Below are 24,480 nucleotides of genomic sequence, written 5' to 3'. Positions count from 1 at the left end.
TTTTGATATCTGATTTAAACACCATAGCTAACAGTAACTTTGGGAAGAAAGAGTTTTCCCAAATTATATATTACAGTCTACTGTGGATGAAAGTCAAGGCACTTGTGGCAATTCCTGGTATTTAAAAACCATTATGCTTAATCTTTACACACCAAAAATCTTTGACTATTTCCTTGTTGCATTTTGTTTTACATGTACTTTATGCTCATTGTAACAAGTAAGATTTCAATGCATAATATCAAACCTTAAAAAAAATCAAGTACTGACAAAAATATATTCATATAGTTTTATGCAAAATTGCTTTTAAAATCTGTACATCTATCTCTGTTTTTTTTTTTTAAGTTGAATAAAAAAGTAAATATAAGAAAAAAGAAAGTCGAGGCACAGGATCTGGGGACAAAAATAAAGCAGAGGCTGTGGAGAAATTTTGCTTACTGACTTGGTCCCTAAGGTTTGCTCATTTGCCCTTCTCATACAAGATAAAAGACTCACAAGAGCTGTACCATAGCTACTTTCTTGGTCTGTTCTTTTCACCAGCATTATTTTTTTGAGTGACACTTAGTCATTTAAATAATCACTTTGTGACCCTTGAAGTGAATAATTGCTGCCTGCTTTGAGACTTGCCTTGCCTTCAGCAAACTATAATTTCAAGGACACATTTGTAAAGGTTATTTTTCTCTTGTTAGTATTTGCCTTTCATTCACAGAGATGACGTGTACAGAACCCACACAGAAGGCAGACTGTGGGATGGTTTAGACATAAGTTCTTTAATTCCCTTACCTGAAAGATGTATGTTCAAACCATAAGTTCCATCCTTTGTACTTCTGTGACCTTGCTGAGTCTGATACCTGCAAATTCAGAAAACCAATAGGATGTACCCATGTTAACTACATGAGCTGAGAGCTATGGAGAGAGGTGTTCTAAATATCTTTTGATTTTTAGGCATGAATAACTGAATAAAGTGGAGAATCTCATGAAAAAGTGTGAACTTAGCCACAGAACGTCAACTCCAAAATTTTTACTGAAACAATGAGTTAAAAGAGACTTTTTCTGGCTTCTGAGACTATTGTAGCTGTCTGTAAAACAGGTCATTAGACCATATCAAAGTGTTGCCTCATAGATAAGAGACCGTAGTCATAATGGGGTCCCCTAGTGATTCTAGGTTGAGTCCCCCATTCATAAGAGCAGTAGAAAGAGCTGTATTGCCTACTTTTGTGGATGGTGATGAGCATGCACCCAGAAGGAGCAGGCCTTTTGACAAGAAAGCAAAGTGGTTGCAAGCTTTCTGGCACTTCAAAGCTATAGTCCAAGTATTTTAATACCTTCTAAGTCTAGAACTGGGGCAAGAAGACTTTCTGGTTACACTGTTGGATTCATAACCAGAAACTTGCAGGTGTCTGCAAGTCCTGTGAAGTCCATGAGTTGAGAAAATCAAGGAGCAGAGAGAAAATTCCTGTTCCCTTTATGGCCCACCCATATGGCTGAAGGTATAGAGTGATCTGTGAAAGAGTTCAATCTTTGCATAAGAATAGAAAAGACACACACAATACCTGACAAGAAACACAGTGAGCATAATAGAAATAGAAGAGTCACATAGGTAAGATGTCTGAGTCTGGACTACTTTGGCCCAGTTCTTTAGCAGGTAGGATGAGCCACTATGCAACTCTCAGTCAAGGAATTATGGCTATGTAAATGGGGACAGTTCTGGCTAGCCCATGTTCAGTGTGTGGAAGATGCAGATATGCTCAGAGTTGCAGGTAGGTTCTATTAGATTGAAAGCCATTCTGCCTGACCTGTTATCAGTTACATTGCTCTCCCATTTTGTCTATTACTGAGCCTCAGCCTTCTGTCAAGGGATATTTCTAGTCCAAATATTTCCAGGAGATCCATATTCCTTATGATGTGGCAATTATGATTTTCTTTCTAAAGTAAAAAATGGCAGTCAGTTAGTGCCTGTGTAGTCAAAAGCAAATAAGCAAACAACAGACAAAAACTAGCAACTTGGAACAAAGATCCCCATGCATTTCTGTGTTTTGATAATCTAAAGAGGCAACAGATGGATCTGAATGTTTTCAGAGTGTCTATTTCCTCCTGAGGCTGGAAAGGTAGGGATGTCACTGAGTATGATAAAGGCAGCTGTTCTAATTCTCAGATGGAGAATTCATATTTGAAGGAACAAAGTGTTTATCTGTTTTCTAAGTGTAAAAAAAATACATTAGTTTCTTTTGGAGTTTCTCAGACCAAGCACTACTCTTGTAGCTGAGTATTGAGGAATAATTGGTTAACTCTTTGCTTTTGCTCAGCATCCACCCCTGGTCATTGGCACAATGACTATACTAAACTGAAAGAGCAGCTCAACAGTTGTTGCATTACTAACAGCATACTGAGGTCATTTATCCATCATGTTTGATTCATATGTCACTAAGAGATGGTTTTGAGCACTTCTTGTGGCACAGGATTTGAAATTCTTTGCAAATTTAATGTTATCTACTAAAGCAGAGTCTAGAATAAACATCATGGAAAACTACACAGGAATAAATTGCAAACCTAGAAATGATAAATATTTCAAATTATTCTCCTCCCAGTGGAGCTGTGACAGATTTAAAAGAATTGAAAACAGAGACATATCTACAAAGACAAACTATTCCAATAATTGAGATTTTCCTTGAATGTGAAGAGAACATTGATAAATATGCTATGACCTGTGGTAGTCACAAATAGTGAAATGCAAGATATACTATTACTTTAATTGATAATTATTCCTTAACCTTCCAAGCACTCACATGCATTATTCCTTTAAGGCTAGTGAGATATATGAGCCTTACATTGTTTTTCCCATTTAACTTCTTCTTTATTTCTTAAATCTCAAATAAAGTTGCATAACCAATGAAATGATATGCCCTCACCAACATGTGAGGTATTTATGTCATTATTAAGTTAAAAGGATTATCTTATTTCCACTCCAAATAATTGTAAGTCTTAACAACTTTACATTTTGTTTTGCATGTACTTTGTGCTCATTGTAACTATTGGGTTTTCGATGCATACTGTTAAACCTTTAAAAAGATCAAGTACTGACTATTCATATAGATTTATGTAAAAATTATTTTAAAATCTGAAAAAAAAGTACTGACAAAAATGTATTGTATAATTTTACGCAAAAAATGCTTGAAATCTGTACATTTATCTTTGTTTTGTAAAATAAAGATGTTAAAAATATAAAAATAAATAAAAATATTTTACATGTTAAAAAAAAACAACTTTGATGCATAATGACAGACTATAAGGTGAAGATGTTGTTCTTTGACCCAAATACTTTAAATTTAGCTAAATATATATGTTTTAAAATAAGGATACAACTCAGTTACAGAGGCATGGCAGCAGTCCTCAGTACCAAACCAACCATACCAAGCAGCAAAGATGCATAGGAGACACTGATGTTCCCTACTAATCTGTTGATGACAGATAGATAGATAGATAGATAGATAGATAGATAGATAGATAGATAGATAGATAGATGGATGGATGGATGGATGGATGGATGGATGGATGGATGGACGGACGGACAGACAGATAGATAAATAGATAGATAGATAGATGATAGATAGATGTACACGTAGATTTATGGTTCAGAAACAAAATATTAAACACACTTTTATAAAAATACATTATTATGGACTTAATCACTGATTTTTTTTAAAGCTTTATGGGCTTCACTGGACCTCTATGGCCTGCTGCTGTTGCCACTGGTCTACCATAATCTGGAAAATTTATCTTGAACAAATTTTAGCAATAGTAGATTCAAAGTTTCTCACGTGCAACATTGAGCAGGATAACCTTTAATGTCATTTAAACATATAAAGTAATTACATGTATGTTAATAACTATATAAATACAACACATGAGTCTGTTTAGTGTACTTGAATGCATGCTTTTGGTGCTCACCATTTGGTGTTAATCAATCAGTCACAGGACTCACCTCAGAAAAGCAATTCTTCCTCTCAGCGGTCCTTAATTGCCTTTAGCTCTTTATCTAATTTTTAGGACACTACTTCAAAATTTAAACTTGAATGCATTGGATATTAATTTGTGTTTTATCACAACACTATATTATTTATATGTGTTTGAACAAATGAGTAATTTATTATATTGTAAAAATAGTTCATGGTTACATAGTGTTGGAGCTCTGTTATTATTTTAATCAATAAGGCAATCTTAATATTATTGTTTTGTAATGTCTTTATGTTTGAAGTACTGAATTCATGCTGAGTTCTTACTGTGTACTTCTGTATTTCACACATGGGTTGTGATAGGCAAATTGTGGCTACTGTGAATATCCGTATGTTGCTATTGCTACAGTGGATACAATTCCTTTCCTCAAGAATCACCTGCATTGCCATTTGCCATCTCAACTTTCTCTGTTAACTAAGATATACTTAACTATCACCATTGAGAGCATCCAGCAATAAAAGCTATTGTAAGTTTTTAAATCACTCAAGCATATGGTCACCAAAATAATTTATTCTCTAGTGCTTGCAAACTTTATATTTTAAATTTCTCTCTTCTTTTTAAATATTAATTTCAAAATAATGTTACAAATCAGTGTTTGTCTTTTCCCTTTCTTTCTAAGTTGATGAGGTTGCATTTAAGTATTCCCTCTTTTGTTTTGTAAGTAATATTCTAAAGGACTCTGAAGGTTCTCCTAGAGAACATTTATGGAGTAAAATAAAGCAGGGACAGAAAGACAGACAGCACACGAACCCATCCTTATATAGATCTAAAGTGTGACTTCATAGAAACCAGGGATGACAGGGTTTACCAGAGCCAGGCAGTTCGGATACTCTGGGAAACAGGTGAGAGTTAGTATAAAGGTATCATGGGCTTCATGGACATGATGAATACATTTGATGTTCTACAAAATAGTACAGTGGACAGAATAAATAACAGTGCATAGTATATTTTAAAGTTGCTATAGTATTTTGAATGTTTTAAAAGGAGGATGAGATCATGGGACTCCGGACACAATCAGTGCCTGCTTCACATGTACTAGGCCTTGAGTGTGACTTCCAGGCCAGGGGAAAAAGGCAGTCAACCTTAAAGACGACAGAAGTAAACAATATCAAAGATTGTAAAGAAAAATCACTGAAATTATAATAAAAGTAGCCTAGAGAAATTACCAAAACAGCAGAACTTTTCTTCTAAAAAATATGCATAGACCGCTATAAATGGCATTCTTATCATTTATGTTTTAAACATGTTGCGAGGGAGGCTTCTGAATAGAAGAGTCTGAATTTCTATTGCAAGAAATATCTGTTTTTCTCACTGTGTGTAGGTGTGTCAGTTGGACTGTATTTTCAGAAAACATTACCTATTAATTCTGTTCATATTTCAGTTTACTTTGGCCCAAATAGGTCAAATTTTATTTTGTACAGTTTCTTTCATAATTATCATCCCCTTTCCTCATAATTCACATTTTGTCTATTTCTCTTAAGTTTGCTTGACAACCACATGTACACTCTATTTTTTTCTCTTTATATTTTAGTACTAATAATTTTAAAAGTCTTTTTTTCAGTCATAGTGTGTTTGTGCTGATGAACTTGCCTATATGTATGTACATGTGTATGTATGTATATATGTATGTATATATGCATGCATGCATACATATCTATACATATGCTTGTGGAGACCAGAAGTTAGTTTCAAGAATCTCCCTTAACTATCCTCTAGCTCATTTTGAAATAGAAGTTTCATCGATTCAGCTACACTGGGTAACTCATAATGCCTAAGGATACCCCAGTTTCCACTTTTCTACATCTGGCACTGCAAGCACATGCTAACATCTTTTCAGTTTGTTCCCTTGCTTGCTTTTTAAATGGGGGTTTCATAGGTTTAAGTCACACAACAATTTGCCAATTCAGGTACCTTCTCCAGCTCACCTATTTTCTCTAATTAAATATTTTTTTGTTTTCTTCTTTCTTTCCTTTTTTTGGTTTTTTGTTTTTGTTTTGTTACGTTTTTGTTTTTGTTATATTTTTTTGAGGTCAGATTCAAGGATCCCAGACTTCTAATTCATTACTTAGCCCAATTGGCTTTGAACTTCTGGTTCATATTTATTTTCTGAATGTTGAGATTAAAAGCATGTACAACAGTACACAGTTAATACATTCAATGCTTAAATTTCATTTCTTACTAAGGAAGTATTATCAAATCATTTCTATTAATGAAACTAATTTTAGTAATGAATAGAAAACCAGAATACCTGGAAATTATTTACATGAATACAATTTAGACATAATGTGGTCAAAGGAAGCAGAATTACAAACTATCAAGAGTTTACATTAAAGACTTCTATCACAAGGAAATAGAATGCAGTGTTTCCCTCAAAGCAGCCCTGCTTTGTTTAACAGTGCTTTGCAGCATTGAAAGCTAAAGTAGTGTCAGCATGGTTACAGGTAGCATGCTGCATCATGGATGCTTCACGATGTTGACCCTTTTCAGAGCAAACTCAGCATTCCTGGTCTGCATGCTCACACAGAAGGGAGTAAGAGAACCTTGTGTGGTTGGCAGGCTTTTTCTCCTGTGGAGGACATTGTTGCTTAGTGAGGTCACTGTCTGACACAGCTCATGTCATTTCGGATGAGAAATTGGCTCCACTCCTGTCTTCTCGGTGCAAAGATGTCCCCTTCTAACCCCTGCCACTTTCCTTCAGCACAATGCGATTTCTGAGATTTAGACACCTGAAGCGTGAGGGAGGAAAGGAGGTTAATTCAGCATTTCGGTGAATAGTTCAGTACAAGGAATGGTTGCCAAATAACAAAGAGGCTGCTTTCTGCAAGGACATGGAAGTGAAGGCATGATTTAGGAACACAAAGTGCAATCCAATGAGGTTGGTGTTGGCATCAGTCCAAGCATGAGATTCTCAAAGGCCATGAGGCCAGGCCTGTCTTTGCTTTCTTTACAGCTTTGATTGCCTGGATTAAATTGTATCAGTCCATCAATTTGAGAGCCATTAAAATGTCTCTGTCCTTTTCTCTGTCAGCTGTTTTTCTGGATAGGTATCTCAGGAAACTAATGATAATAATCAGCCCATCACTAAGAGTGACTTTCAGTGGCCACAGTAATTACCTCATGTAAGAAGATAAAAGGTGACACATCACCTGTTGAATTGGTCCCAGGAGCATCTCTCCAAATCTAAAAGATACACAATAGGACTGTGGTGCTGAGCACGGAATTGCAGTGTTTGGTCAAGGGCTGTTTAGAAATGGATGTTCTACCTAAAATGCCACAGATGAATCTGTCAGACTGATAAAGTTTGGAAGGCTTGTGATGAAAGACTAGTGAAAAGATAATTCCTTAGAAAAATTATTGGTATGGTCCTTGTAGAGAGACAGGTCTGTATACATCAGCAAAGTTCTGCTCTGTTCTGCTTTATAATTGCTAGTCCTGCTCAAATTACCAAGAAGCAGTTAAGTGTTGAAATATCTGAAATTGTGTGAACAAAATAATAAAGTAATCTTTAGAGACTTCTGAGTATTTATTCTAAGACTCCCACTCCTTGCACAACAAATCCATGACTGTGTTCTCCAATGGGAAATTGCAGAGTATTCCTGCACATAACTCTAGTGCCCAAGCATGTGTCTTAAACTATGTCTAGCACACTAGAAAGAAGATGTAGCACAGATGCTCTGTAAACATTTGTTTCATAATTTGGGTTTGACCCTCAAAATGACCCTCAAAAAGTCTGTGCACATTCAGTCAAAACAGGATGTTTATATCCTTTTCCAGTGATAATTGGCTGAAAATATAGATATATGGTGAGGGATGATGGCGATCATCTATACTGGTCAATGAATAGACAAGCCTGTCTTTAGAATCTTAAAACTTATCACTTAAAAATGGTCACTATATAAACTGTGATCGTGCCCAGATGATACACATGGCTTTCTCTGAAATACAATATATACTCAGTTGTATGTATAATTGGGTTAGTAGAGCTGTCTATTAAGTATACATGCACATGGTAAAAAGTGGTGTATGGTTTTGTTCTGGAATTACAGTGAGCCATTTGATAGTGCCTTGCAGGAGGACAAATGATTTTGAGGATTTTGTTGCTTTCGAGCCCTTAAAAAAAAAAAAAAAACACTAGTCGCTCTCTTCCTTATCACACACTGAATGTACATGAATGAACACATAACAAAAATGTGTATGCACATTGTGGAATATAATTTTAAACTGAAATTATAATTGCAATATAAATTTAAGTGTACTTAAATGCAAACTACAATATAAATTATGAATTTAAAATACCTTTTAATCATATAAACAGATTTTAGAGGGACGTGTAGTTATCACAGTTGCAGAACTTTTTTCTAGAAGGGCATAGATGTTACTACTAATTCTACTCTATAGCTTTGTTTCACAGTCATAAGTGCTGAATGAACACATAGATGGAAACACAATTCACTTGAGCAGTAAGTGAAGATTTCAAATTCTATCAGAAGCATTTTAATGAAAGATTGTGTAGTGATATGCAGATATTGAATTCAAGAGCAAATGAAAAAAATCAAAGGTAGGAGAGCAAAAGGTTGATTTCCAAATGACATGTTTTCCAGTTTGTGTGTGTACATTTTCAGTAATAGGGGAAGAAAAAACAGAAAACAAGACTTACTAATGACTAAAATGAACAAGTTTAATTAATTATTTTGTAAGACTATATTTGATAATATTCTCAGCCAAAAAGCTGAAGATAAAAATGAGATACATTCATTAATCAACAACTGGCAATGATTCTTATTGGTTTTTTTTTGTGATGATTTTAGCCAGTAAAATAATATTTTAACCCTAGATATGGGGGTACTAACGATTTCTAATCTCAGCACTAAGGAATGTCAGATGGGATCATGAGTTTAGAGTGAGCCTGTCATCTTGGTGATACACAGTCTAGCAAAACAAAATGCATAGATAACCGAACAAACAGTAAATTAAATCTTAAAACAGCTATATTTATTCTGACCTGTGATATATTCTAACTTCATTTTTCATTTAAATAAATATTGCTAAATTGTCAGAGTAGCATTTAAAAATTAAAAATTAAGACAAATAATACATTTTTCAGAAATACTACTGAGATGGTTTAGATTAGCTAACTTTATGTTAGTCATATGATAACAAAATACTAGAGAAAAAATAAGTCATATTGGGAAAAGGTTTATTTTGGCTTCCTAATACATGAGGTTTAGACCATAATTAGAACAACCCCATGTCTTCATGTCTAAGACAATTAGGCATGTCCTGACAGGGCACATGATACAAAAGATAATTCACTTCACAAAGCAGGAAGAAAAATATGAGATAATACGGATAAGAAAACAAACTTACAGTGCTCTTTCCAGGATACCTCCCCAAAGCACTGCCCTGAAACTATGCCTTACTCAGTAATTTAGGAACACCATCCCAAACATAGCACTAGTTACCTGACAGTCAAAATATAACTACCTAGGACAAAGAGTTGAAGCTTCCAGATTAATATCAGCTGAATATCAGGAATGGGTTACTTCCACTTTAGTTGTTGGCTAATGCAATCCTGTAACAGACATGCCCCTCAAAGGTTATAGGATATCATTACTGTTCTTGTTTACCTTCCAGGGTTGATAGTAAAATTATGTTGCTCTAGACAATACATACTTAAGTCATAGAACATAGAGAAACAAAGCTGGCACAGGTCTTTTACAGTGATAGCAGAATAACTGTTGATGCTAATGACCTGTGGACTCTGCCACAAAAAGAACCTACCTAGAAATATATCCTCATTTGTACAATAGGGGCACAAATACTCTGCAGTTAACCAATTACTCTCAGGTTAGTTTTAAAGCCTTCTCCCCAAGATGGAACCCATCTTTCCTAATTTTCTTTCTATTGCTATAATGAAAACCATGATCAAAAACAAATTTTAAAAGACTATTTTACTTAAATGTCCCAATATTAATAAGTCATATAGGGAAGTTAGGCAGAAGCAGGAATCCAGAGTTAGGAACTAAAGCAGAGATCAGAAACAAACACTGTTTATTGCCTTAGTCTATATGAATTGTACTGTTTGCGCTTTTACACAGCACAAGGCCATTTCACCAGGGGTAGCACTGTTTGATGAACTGAAACTTCCTTCATAGATGCTCAATAAAAAAAAAATGCATGAAAACTTAGCAACAGCCCAACCTTATTCCTCAAGAAGTATTCTCTTTCCAGATGAGTTCATATTGTTTTTAAAATTTTGAAAATAAAAGGAAAGAAAAGGAAATGAAAGAAAAGAAAAGAAGAGAAAAGAAAAGAAAGGAAAAGAAAAGAAAGGAACAGCACAGTATATCTGACACATATTTTAGTGCAGGGAAGCCATGGCTAGATAAGTCATAGGCTCTGAGAGTGAGCTATTATTACACTGTTAATAAAACATAATAATAAACTTCTAAGGACTTATTATGACCACAGATTAGTGTACCATTCAACCATCTACAGAAGAGCTGAAGAGATGACTCAGCAGTTAAAAATAGTGCCTACTTATCTGGTTTTCAAGTTATTGGGAGAATCTAGAAGTTGGGAGAAGAAAGGGAAAATGTTTAAAATATATAGTATTAAAAAGTATTTTAAAATGTATGATGTGTTAACCTTGTGGATTGAATTTTTCTTTCTGGCATCTTCTGAAGGGCTGGATTTTTAGAAATTTATTGTTTCAATTTGATTCTATCATAGAATGTCTTATTTCCTCCATCTATGACGACTGAAAGTTTTGCTGGGTATAGCAATTTGGGCTTTCATCTATGGTCTCTTAAGAGTCTGCAGCACTTTTGTGCAGGTCCTTTTAGTTGCATAGTCTCCAGTGAGAGGTCAGATGGAATTCTAATAGGCCTGCCTTTATTGTTGTTTTCCTTTGAAGTTTTATTATTATTTATTCAATATGTTTAATGTTTTGATTATTATGTGGTGAGGGAACTTTCTTTTCTGGTCCAATCTATTTGGTGGTCTGTATCCCTCTTGTATCATTATACACATTTTCTTTAAGTTAGGCAAATCTATGATTTCACTGAAAATAATTTCTAAGCCTTTATGCTGTGCTTCTATTGTCCTTCCTCTGTTCATATTATTCATACCTTTGTTTTTTCATAGTGTCCCAGATTTTCTGAATGTTTTCAGTCAGGAATATTTCAGAATTCACATTTTCTGTTAGCTTTGTATTTTTGAGAGACTACTATGAACAGTAGGAAAGTATGCATCTCTGTCTCTTTTCCCAAGACCCCTTTTCCTTCTATTAAGTTGTCTTGTGCAGTATCAATATGAGAGCTTTTTTTCTGAGTTTATTGTGTGTGTGTGTTTTTTTTTTTTTTTTTTTTTTTTTTTTTTTTTTTTTTTTTTTTTTTGCCACATTGAGATGTCATCTCGTGGAGACCTGCTCTTTTAAAAAGTGGAAATGGAAGGTGAATGAATCTAAAAAGAGGAGAGGTGTGGAAAACAAGAAAAAGTAGAGGAAAGGGAAACTGTGGTTGGGATGTATCATATGAGAGAAGAGAATATTTTATTTATTATTATTTTATTGGATATTCTCTGTATTTACATTTAAAATGTTATCCCCTTTCTCCAGCTCCCATTCCCCTCTCCCTCCACTTGTTTCCATGAAGGTGTACGCCTTCCCAAATTACTCTCTCCACCTCAGTGCCTCGACATTCCCCTACACTGGGAAAATGCACCTTCACTGGACCAAAGCCTTCTTCTCTCACTGATAGCTAACACTGTTATCCTCTGATACATATCAACTGGAGCCATGGGTCCCTCCATGTATGGTCAATGGTTGCTGTTTTAGTCTATGGGAGTTATGGACGGTTTGGTTGCTTGATAATATTATTCCTCCCATGAGGTTGAAAACACTTTCAACTCCTTTAACTAGCACCTTCATTGGAGTCCCCTTGGTAATTCTGATGGTTAGCTGCAAGCATCTTCAGCTGTATTTGTATGACTCTGGCAAAGCCTCTAAAGAGGCATCCATATCTAGTTCCTACCAGTAAGCACTTCTTTGCATCAGCAATAGTGCTTGGGTTTGGTGGATGCAGATGAGGTGGATCCCCAAGTGAGGCAGTCTCTGGATGATCTTTTCTTCAATCCCTGCTCTTCTATTTGACCTTGTATTTCCTCCTGTGAGAGTTTTCTTCTCCTTTCTAAGAAGACTAGCACATCTACATCTGCCATTCCTTCTTTTTGAACTTCATAAGGACTTGGTTTTTCAGAGATTTTTGAGGCTAGTATTTGCTTATCAGTGAGGGCATACCATGTGTGTTCTTTTGTGACTGGGTTACCAAACTCAGGATGATAGTTTCTAGTTCCATCCATTTGCCTAAGAATTTCATCAAGTCATTGTTTCTAATAGCTGAGTAGTTCTTTAATATGTAAATGCACCACAATTTCTGTATCCATTCCTCTGTTGAAAGACATCTGGGTTCTTTCCAGCTTCTGGCTATTATAAATAAGGCTGCTATGAACATGGTAGAGAGTGTGTCCTTGTTATATGTTGGAAAGACTTTTTCCCAGGAATGGAATAGCTGGATCTTCAGATAGTACTATGTTCAATTTTCTGAGGAACCTCCAGACTGATTTCCAGAGTAATTGTACCAGTTTTCATCCCCTCTGTACCACCAACAATAGAGGAGTGGTCCTCTTTCTCTACATCCTTGCCAACATCCCAGGTTTTAATCTTATCCATTTTGATTGGTGTGAGGTGGAATCTCAGGAATGTTTTGATTTGCATTTCCCTGATGACTAAGGAAGCAATATTTTCAATTTGAAAAACTAGAAAAAAAGTCTGAAGTCTCATTTAAGACTCATTTTAACTGTGATTCCTAAAATATTAAAATAAAGCTACATGATTCCAACTTATATGATACATGATATTATATAATAGCAGTAAAATATAAAATTATATGTAATAGCAATAAAGAAACATTTTCATGCCATAAAAAACAATGGATTTAGATGTGGGAGGATTAGACCAAGTCAGCATAGAAACCATGCAGAATAAACACAAACCCTGCAGCCCCATAACTGACATTCTGCAATTGGGAATGAATAAGTATAGTTCATTGAGGTTTAGAGTGGTCTACCCAAAGCTCTGTCACAGGTATCATTCATTAACTTGCGTAGGCTCTACTCTGTGCTTATACCTTTCCTTAAAAAATGATACATGGCTATAGAATGTACAACATACTAAGGTCTCCATTCTAACTTAGGCTTTACTCCTCACAAATCATCAATAGCATATCAGGGCCTTCTTGTATAAACTGACCCTGCTACACATTACCTAATCCTACCAGCCTTCCTTAGCTATACAGAAATACTACATGGCCATTTGAATATGTCTTCATCTTATAAGCTTACAGAAGTAGTCCCAAACTGGCATTGTTTCTATAATGAACTCAGCCACACCTGTATTTTTCCTTTATGAACCATTTGTCTGATTCTCCAGTTGTTTTGAGTGCATGTGGGTAAGTTGGAAGGTGTAGAGGCTTCAGCTGAATTCTCAATTCAACTTTCCCCTTTCAAATTGATTTGTATTTTCTAAAGTTGAACCATTTGTTGAGTGTGTTCTTGCCTGTCCAACATTCGTCTTGGTCTGATAGAGAAGTTGTTTTTTCTTGATATCACTAACCTCTAACAATTACCCACTGTACCTGCTCTTTGCCTTACCAATGTCCTGGACCAGTTTCCCTTTCACCTGTACACCTTGGAAGGAAGCAGTAATACATATTTACAATCCATCATAAATGCTCTGCTGCCTTGAAATTCTGCCTGCTAAATATTTGAATACAGTACTTTAAAATTCAGAATTACTCTGATTCTTAGGCTGTGAGCAGAAAAACAAAACAGGCAGGTAATTAAAAAAGATATTGTCTCAGTATCTCTTTTACTGATATGGTATTTATTCTTTTCTGAAACATCCTGAACAGGCCCAAACACTAAGACCATCCTTTGTCATTCTGATCTCCAGAATCTCACCAGCATGGTGGCCCAATTCCTTTCTTTCTTTTTTTCTTCCTGCACTCACCTGTATTCTAGGTGGATACTCCATACTCTTCTATCTTCTTCCTATAGGTAACTACAAAGCATACGATTTTTAAAAGCCTAGTTAGTCAAAGCAATTGACATAATTCCAAGTCCCACTTTTTGTAATAGCTATTTTTCTCATGTGAGCAAATACCCCACAAAATAAAAGAGAGGGCATATTAATTTTGACACACAAACCAGGGGATGTAGTCCATCATGCCAGAAAAGGCACCCTGGCAGGAACAAGAAACAGAAAGTTAAGAAGAAAGGAAGCTTGGCTATAAAACAACAAGGCCCATCTTCATTGACCCATTCTCTTAAGTATCTCTTAAGAATCTCCTAAAGATTCTTCAATTTTCCCAAATAATTCTATCAGCAGGGAAGAAAGCACTCAAATACATGAGTCTGTGGGAGGCATTTTACATTGTAGCCACAACAGCTGGTGTTGAATCTGTGAAGGTACAAGAGAAGGTAGGATAACCTGTAAATCAACAAATCAAATTGGTTATGGCACTCTTGCTTGTAGATTTGAGAACCTATAAAAGTAAGATATTTGATTATATAACCAAGGGTGTTGAAACAGCTGGATAAAATAAGAGTCTGCATGTCAGACTAGGGACTTATCTGATACAGTAGTTTTCAATTCAAGTTGTTTACTAGTATAGGAAACCTCTAGGGGACTTTAGAAATTCCAAGTTCCCAAGATTCACCTATTAAGTTATAATTCTTGTGGTTGGTTCTAGGAATCTGAGGCCTGCAATTCTAATATGTAGAGCAGATTAAGGAGCACTGATGTAGATACCTCTAAAGTAGAAAACATATGTATGTGAGAAAAATTTGATCAATGATAAAAACCTGAGCCCATGGCTTGCTTATTTATAGCCTCTAGAACATAGAAATGAATGTGAGCATTGCAGGCATTACCAGGCTGCAGTGTTTCTTCTCTCGTTTTCCAACCAAGAAAGTCTTTATAGACTAATTTTCACACTTCCATAAAGGATTATCACAACAGAAGTAGAGTAAGGTTTGGGCAGGACTCATTATTTATGTAAGTGTTTTAAAAACCTAGCAAAAGATATGCATAGATGATAACTGATAGGAAAATTATGCCAGAAAAACAGAAACCACATTACTGTGATTTCATGAACTCAGCTTCTACCTCAAGAAAAATAATAGCTACTATGCTTGCTTAATGTAATAATCTATTTATATTTAATGACATAAATTTAATGATATAAATGACTTAAGATACCATGTAATAGTGTATATGAAACATATTTGTGTGTATGTGGACATTAAATATTACATATATATTTGGTTTATATGTAAAATTTTCAAAATGTAACCCAAAAGCATTGATAAGCCTCTAACTTTCTTCCCTTACTGTTTCTATTGTTTCATTTTTAGTAGAAAAGCAAGGACATCCCATATTAATATTTAAGAATTTTAAAAGAAGCATTGGACTGATATGACTCACATCCCAGTGAATCACTGGGTGATGAAAGATCTTGTATTATAAAACAATTGCCAAGATAAAGGATGTTCAATAAAGGCTTTAAAATGTATAAAATCCTCTGAACTGCATATGTGTTTCCATGGCAATCAACTTAGAGACCATAGTAAGTGAGGGTGTTTAATAACTTGAATAATAAGTTATAACTATCAAGTGCAGATTTTAGCATACATTATGTTTCAACATTTTGCTGTATGTGTTTTAAAAATAAGTATGCTAAGATTGAGGAATAGGAGTTAAGTATTCCAAGAAAAGTACTTCTCACTGTTTTAAGCATAGTGTTTAACTATTGCTGCCTCCAAATTATTCTGATACTTCAAAAATGGAGATAAGATGAGAGAATAGTTTAAAACTTTTGCATGATGCTTTCAAATGCATTGTATGGAATTCTTTCTTTATAAATTATCTTATTTATTTACATTTCCCCCTTCCTGGTCATCCCTCCACAACCTCTGCATCTCATTCCCCGACAGCTTTGCCTCTGCTTGGGTGCTACCTCAGCCAGCCAGCCATGCCCACTTCACCTCTCCAGGATTCCCCTTCCCTGGGGAATCAAGCCTCCACAGGAACAAACATGTTCCCTCCTTCTTAGGCCAGACAAGACATCCTTCTGCTACATTTGTAACAGTGGCCAAAGACCAGCTTATGTGCACTTTTGCTTGGTTGCTTAGTACCTGGGATCTCTGAAAGGTCTGGAGAGTTGATACGGCTGTACTTATGGGGTGGAAATGCCCTTCAGCTCCTATAGTCCTTCTCCTAGCTATTTCATAGTGTTCCCGGGGCTTAGTCCAACAGTTGGCTGTTAAGTACCTGCATCTGTCTCAGTCAGGTGTTGGTGGAACATCTCAGAGGACACCTGTGCTAGTCTCCTTTCTGCAAGTACATCTTGGCATCAGAAGTAGTGCCCGGGTTTGGTGTCTACACATGGGATGGATCCCACGTTGAGGCAGTCTGTGGATGGTCTTTGCTCTGTTATTTTCATTTGCATTTCCTTTAGATAGGAGCAATAAGGGTCAAAAATTTTGAGATGGGTGGGTGGCCCCATGCCTCAACTGGGGTCCGTAGTGGTCTTATCAGGTTCTATTTCCCCACTGATGAGCATTAGCTAATGTCATCCCCACTGGGTCCTGAAAATGTCTCACATCCATGGTGTGTGGGAAATTCTGTGATTCTGTATCACCCACCTCATACTGCTGGATATTTCTATTTATTCTCCCGGCCTTCTGGGCTTTTTTCTGTTTCCTCCACCTATATCTAATCCTGCTCCCCATTTTCCCTCTCCTACCCTCTTTCATCCAGGTTCTTCTCTTCCTGTGCCTCCTGTGATTATTTTGTTGTCCCTTCAACTGGGATTGAAGCAACCACACCTGTACCTTTCTTCTCTTTGAGGAGCATAGGGGTTGTTTTGAGCTTCTGGCTATTAAAAAAAAAAAGGCTGCTATAAACATAGTGGATTACATGTCCTTGTAATATGGTAGAACATCTGTTTGGCTTAAGCTTCATATGGTCTGTGAGTTGTATCATGGGTATTCTGAAATTTTGGCTAATCACCACTTATCAATGACTACATACCATGTATGTACTTTTGGGTCTGAGTTATCTCACTCAGGATGATATTTTCTAGTTTCATCCATTTGCCTGCAAAATTTGGGATGTCCTCATTTTTTAATAGCTGAGTAGTCCATTGTGTAAATGTACCACATTTTCTGTATCCATTCTTCAGTTAAGGGACATCTGAGTTCTTTTCTCCTTCTGGCTATTATAATTAAGGCTGTGATAAACAGTGGAGCATGTGTGCTTGTTATATGTAGGAGTATCCTTTGGATATAAGTTCAGGAGTGGTATAGCTGGGTTTTTATATAGAACTATGTAGTAGTAAATATTTAAAAAGTAGCCAGTTCCAGTGGCACCATGCCACACTACCCCCAGCTACTCTCATAAACAGCAATGCCCTCCTGTCTCTCTATCACCGAACTCTGTTCACATTCCCTGCAACTGTCCACTGGGGTCACCATCACAACCCACAATAGCCTGAACAAATCAAAGCTCCAGAATCTTGTAATTTAACAAGCAGATTTATCTCAGTAATTTATCTCACTAAATTTATACTCCAAAAAAGGTCTACATAATAAACTCAGAGCCAATTGATTGACATAATTTTCTCACCTAGAGAAGACAAACTGTCCTATAATAATCCATCCCTTATAAGATATTCATTTTATCTGTGGCTAGTTAAAGCTACATAGTCATTGATCCTCCTTGTGTTCTTCCATCTTGCCTCCTCTCTTTTTCCCCTGCTATTCCCCTTTCCAAAAATCTGCCCCTGACTTACTCTTTCCTGTCCAATCAGTGGCTTTGTCTTATCTTGTGCCTGCCATCCTTGAATTTCAACCACAAAACTAATTCCAGTTTTCTAAGGAACCACTATGTTGACTTCTAGAGTGGTTGTACCTTTTTGCAACCAATCAGCAATGAAGGAGTATCCCTGTTTTTCCACATCCTTGCCTACATCTGACACCCCTTGATTTTTGTATTGGCTATTCTTTGTATTTACATTTCAGATGTTATACTCTTCCCTGAATCCCCTCTCCCTCCTTTTCCTATTGCCTCCATGAAGGTGCTCTCTCCCAACCATCCTTTCCCACCTAGGAACCATGGCATTCCCCTACACTGAGAAAACGAGCTTTCACTGGTCCAAAGGCTCTTCTCCCACTGGTACCAGAGAATGCTATCCTCTCCTACATATGTACCTAGAGCCATGGGTCTCTCTATGCAAACTCATTGGTTGGTGTTTTAGTTTCTGGTAGCTGTAGTGGGTTTGGTTAGTTGATCATTTTGTTCTTCCCATGGGGTTGCAGACCCTTTCAATTCCTTTAGTCCTTTTTCTAGCTCCTTTATTGGTGTTCAGTCCAATGGTTAGCTGCAAGCATCATCCTCTGTATCAGTATGGCTCTGGCAGAATCTATGAGGAGGCATCCATATCTGGTTCCTGCCTGTAAGCACTACTTGGCATCAGCAATAGTAGTGGGTTTAGTGGATGCATATGGAATGGATCCCCAGGTGAGGAAGTCTCTGAATGATTTTTTTTTCTCCAATCCCTGATCCTCTATTTCTCCTTTTATTTCTTCCCAGGAGTGTTTTGTCCTCCCTTCTAAGAAGGACTAAGGCATCCACCTCTGGCCTTCCTTCTCTTTGAGCTTCCTAAGTTCTGTGATTTGTTTCTTAGGTATTCCGAACTTTTTTGGCTAGTATCTGCTTATCAGTGAGTACATACCATGAGTGTTCTTTTGTGACTTTTTCTCTTAGCCATTCTGATTGGTATAGGATGTAATCTCAGGATCATCTTGATTTGCATTTCTATGATGACTGAGGATGTGGATAAAGGATACACCAAACCAGATACACTGAATCTAATACAAGAAAAAGTGGAAAAGAGCCTTGGACACATTGGTATAGGGGAACATTTCCTGAATAGAACACCAACAGCCCAAGCTCTAAGATCAATAATTGACAAATTGGAACCTCATGAAACTGAAAAGCTTCTGCAAGGCAAAGGACGCTGTTAATTGGACAAATTGGCAACCTACAGATTTTGAAAAGATATTTACCAACCCTACTATAAAAAGTACACAAAGAACTCAAGAAGTTAGACTCCATAAAAACAAATAACCCAAATGAAAACTGGGATATGAAGCCAAAAAGTGAATTCTCAACCAAGGAATCTCAAATGGCTAACAAGAATCCAAAGAAATGTTCAACAAGAGTTCTTTATTTCAGTTTATTCTGAAAGCTGAATAAACTTTGGATCACAAGGAATAAGGAGTAACTTCATCGACTGTATCATCTCCTATGCTTCTAGCTCAGTCCTTTTTGTTACTGAGTCTTATAATTTGATTACCTGTTCATGCCCATGTGAAATGTGTCTCTATACTAAATGTTCTTTCTTTTGTTCATAGGGCAGTATCTTCACATAGATATTTGTAATTGTAACATTTATTCTGTGTTTAAGCTTTTAATGGATTTTAGGTCCAATGTCTCTTTCCATTTTCAGGCAGTTATTACAAAATAATTGCTAGAATTATACTGAATAAAATCATATTGTAATATTCTATTGTATGAGTGAAATCAATAAACATTTAGAAAGCTTATGTTTCTACAAATATACACCTATAGAGGTTCCTAGAACAGCATTATTACATGTGTACCAGCAAGCACAACAGTGTATGGATGACAAAAGAATGTTTGAGTAGTGGTGATAAAACTCATAGTCCTTATTAAAGTAGAACTGGGGAAAAAAAGATGACTGTACTTTTAACTGCTTAAAGGGACCTCTATAATTACAGACAGCCTCTGAGGCCAACATTTAACATGGTTTCTGACAGCCTGGTGGAGACATATTCTTCAGGTATGACAGTCTTTGTGCTACATACTGGGTCTGCATTTGAAAATGTCCTCTGTCAGCCAGCTAAGTGTTTATTTATGCTATGAACAGGAATGGATAGGAGACTAAACAATAGTTTTTATGTGGAAATCATAGTACTTAAGATATTTTAGTATTAGAGGAGAAAAATGAGGAAAATCTATTTTAGTTCTTACAGGAAGACATGGTTTTACTGCATTAATAATATTTTCTTGCATCTTGCCAGGTGAGAATTTGCATAGGAAGAAGCTTGTTACTAACAAAGAAGATGTGGTAAAGACCTGAGAATGCAGGTAACAGCTCATAACTCCAGCAAAGACTGCAGGACACAAATCTTGTCATAATCATTTGTCTCATCTAACTTCATGTGTGGAATGTATTGATAGTTAAAATACCTCTTTTTTTTCCCCATTTTTATTGAAAAATTCTTGCATTTACATTTCAGATGTTATCTCTTTCCCAGAATTCCATCTCCCTCCCCCTCCCATTGCCTCCATGAAGGTGCTCCCTCTCCCAACCACCCTCTCCCACCTCAGTACCTTGTCTTTCCCCTACACTGGAAAAAATGAGGCTTCCCTGGACCAAAGGCCTCTCTTCCCATTGATGTCAGAAAATGCTAATCTCTGCTAAATATGTACCTCAGGCCATGTGTCTTTCCATGTGAACTCATTGGTTGGTATTTTAGTTTTTGGGAGCTGGAATACCCAAAAAATCATCCACAGAATTTAGGAAGCTCAAAAAGAAGGAAGGCCAAAATGTGGATGCCTCTGTCTTTCTAAGAAGGATAACAAAACGTTCATGGGAGGAAATAAAGGCACAGATAGAAAAGAAGGGATAGCAGAAAAGATCACCCAGAGAATGCCTCACCTGGGGACATACCCTATATGTGCCCAATAAACCCAAGCACTATTGAGGATTCCAAGTTCTTCCTTGCAAGAACCTGATATGGATGCATCCTTAAAAGCTCTGAAGAGCTATACTGAATCAGAGAATGATGCTTGCAGCTAACTGTTAGAGTGAACACAAGGAACCCAATGAAGGAGCTAGAGAAAGGACTGAATAAAGTGAAAAGATCTACAACCCCAAGGGAAGAACAAAATTATCAACTATCCAAACCCACCACAGCTTTAATACCTCTTAAACGTGTTGCAGTAAATATTTTTTAAAAAATTAAAGTTTATCTCTCTATCGGCCCTAAGGTCTCACTCCTCAGGCTGGACCCTGATACACAGCTGAATGTACCCCATTAATGCCACCACCGGAATCTTACTCCCTTTGCACAACTCCCTTCCCTTGGCAGTTTACTACCACCTGTTCTCTGCCTCTGTCCCAGGGTGGTTCTCTACCCCAAAATCCTACCAAAACAATTCTACAGCCCAATAGCTTTTGTACAAGTATATATATTCAACTGTCAATCCACAAACCCTCTACACAACAAGATTGCATCAGATAGACAAAGATAAAAACTATACTTCTATATGAGATACTAAACCTATAAAATCCTTAATGTTCATAGCTATTTAATGCCAATCAATATCACCTGGGTTGAGCTGGTCCTTGGGAACCTCCATCTTGCAAGGATATATCTCCTTGTCCTCTCTGACCTCCTCAGACCTCTGAGCCCTCTCCACCTCCCTCGCCCTGCCCAGTCACTGGCTTTCCTTTATTTTACTAATTGGAGTCATGTGACTAGGCAGCTCTTCTTAGGGAAGTAGAATTAACATTAAAATACAAACAACTTCAGGGCAATTTACTTTTTCTGCTATGGTTTGTTTCTATCTAACAACTCTAAAAATCTGAAGGCATTGGGGGAAATACAAGGTCAAATAGAGAAGCAGGGGTTGAAGAAAAGATCATTTAGGGAGTGCCTCAAGTGGGGATTCACCCCACATGCAGCCACCAATCTCAAGCACTATTTCTGATGTGAAGAAGTGCTTACTGGCAGGAACTAGATATGGATGCCTCATCAGAGGTTCTACCAGAGTCATACAGATACAGTTGAGGATGCTTGTAGCTAACCATAGGACTGAACAAGGGGAACCTAATGAAAGAGCTAGAAAAAAGTCTGAAGGGGCTGAAAGGGTTTGCAACCTCATGGGAAGAACAACATTATCAATTAAGCAAACTCTCCAGAACTCCCATGGACTAAAACTCCAACCATTGAGCACACATGGAGAGACCCATGGCTCCAGCTGCACATGTATCAGAGGATAGCATTGTCTGGCATCAATGGGAGAAGAGGCTTTTGGTCCAGTTTCCCAAAAGTAAAGGCACATTTTCCCAAAGTAGGGGAATTACAAGATACTGAAGTAGAGAGTATGATAGGGAGAGGGAGGACCTTCATGGAAGCAAGTGGAGGGGGAGAGAGATGGGAGCATGCAAGAGAAGGGGGCAACATTTGAAATGTAAATACAGAGAACATCCACTGAAATAATATAAAAAATAAAAATAACAAATAACTTAAGGCAGTTTTGATGATCTTACTCAAAATCTTAAAGGGATACTCTCATCAAATGCATTTTTCCTCTCAATGATTTGGGGGGGGTTGTTTGTTTGTTTGATTGGTTGGTTTTGTTTTGTTTTGTTTTGTTTTTTTTCTTTTAGATCCTGTGTAAGGGATTCAGTTTTAGAATACAGACTGAACTAATAACCCAGATGCCCATGGTAATAAACAAAAAAAAAAAAAAAAAAAAAAAAAAAAAGGCTGAGTCCCCATGATATTGTAGAAGACTCAGGACCCAGTGATTTCTTCTCCTCCAAAGTGGGAATTCACTAGCAGCTTGTTATTGCAGGGACTTGTGATGGTTATGAAAAGGACTGAGGCAGAACTAAGCACAGACAGAAAACTTCAGCTGGGTTTTCCTCATCTTACTTTGTCCTTCTGTCTGTTCAGTCCATTCCAGCAAAGGATGTTGCTCTTTGGGGACATCCAAGGAGATGAAGTGAAAAGCAAGATTTAGAGGGGAGAATTTTTTCCACATACCAATGTCTTCATGGATATAACCTAGGAGTTCATGAAAAAAATTGTGAATTTCAAAATGAAGAAAACACCAAGAAAGACATTTTTAGCAATGCTTATGTTCCTGTTATTCACAAGTGACTTGGTTATGCATGGCTGTAATTTCTTTATCCCTATGATGTGATGGACAGTTCATTTTGTAAATCAAAATTTATTCATAATGCAGTATTGTTATACCTTATTTCAAGTGTTGTACTCATAACATACAGCTGTTTTGTTTCCTATAAAATTGAACTTAATTTGTCACTGTGTAGGAAGCTCTATGAATTTTAAAGTAATGTTTATCTAATTCTATAGAAGCGAGTGTGTGTGTGTGTGTGTATGTGTGTGTGTGTGTGTGTGTGTGTGTGTGTGTGTGTGCTAGGCATCTAGTTAAAAGTCTTGAGTATTCTAGCTACAGTCTTTACCATTAATCTATAACCCAGCTCTAACACTATATTTTAACCCACATGTTCCTTAGAACAAGGACATCCACCTTCCTACTGAACTTCAGTTTTGTTGCATAAGTAACTTTTACATAGTGTAGTAATACATTAAGTGATGATCATTTTAGTTTTAGCTTAGAATTTAAACACATAATTGATGATTATTAGTTCTTGAGAAATACTATAACACACATGCATTAGAAAAACAAAGAGATGTGATATGAAGAAGAATATATGTGTTAATCATACTAAAATCATAGGCTGCATTCCAAATGAGAACTTAGAAAAACAGTGGATATAATGCACTATCATATATATAGAAAATTACATACATTTGGTTCGATAAAGTCGTCTTTGTTCTACCCAGATTTTTTGTCCTATTAGAATGCTCTCGAATGCTGGCTACTACCAGGTTGAAGACCTGTTACATGATATTATTTTACAACACTAGACAAACAGGATAAAGAGTATTCATAACCTCTAAACAGAGCATAGTGGCTCATACCTCAAATCCCAGATAAATCTCTGGAGGCTGATATGATGAGAAGACTGAATTAAGTCTTCCCTTCGTTGTATAATAAGATCCTTTCTTCAGCAAGCACACAAAAACAAAAAGCTCATAAGTCTATGTCCTTGTCTTTTGTACATTTAAGACTTAAGCTTTATCGTGTTGGCAAAGATTATCTATAAAAATCATAAAACCCATCCGAATCTAATTTTGATAAAATCAGTTTACAAAAGGATGGTGTGTAGATTGGCTCTAGTTTTGATACTCAAAATTGAAATTGAAATTGTAGCTAGCAATACTGTGGCTTTCCTCCTATAGGCAAACAGATGTGTGGGTTCATGTTTTTTGCTTGTCGAAATTTTTAGTTACCAAGGAGAGTTTGTTATAACAACAGAATTTAGACGGTGGTAGACAAAAGAGGTAGAGATATTCATAGTGACAGTGAAATGTATATTGGGGTGGGTGTAGGTACACCACTCTTTTAGGGCCATGGTGATATATATATATATGTAATGA

The sequence above is a fragment of the Micromys minutus genome (genome assembly GCF_963924665.1).
Source record: "Micromys minutus genome assembly, chromosome: 21".
NCBI lineage: Eukaryota > Metazoa > Chordata > Mammalia > Rodentia > Muridae > Micromys > Micromys minutus.
The sequence above is the reverse complement of the archived record's forward strand: the minus strand, read 5'-3'. Positions refer to the sequence as shown.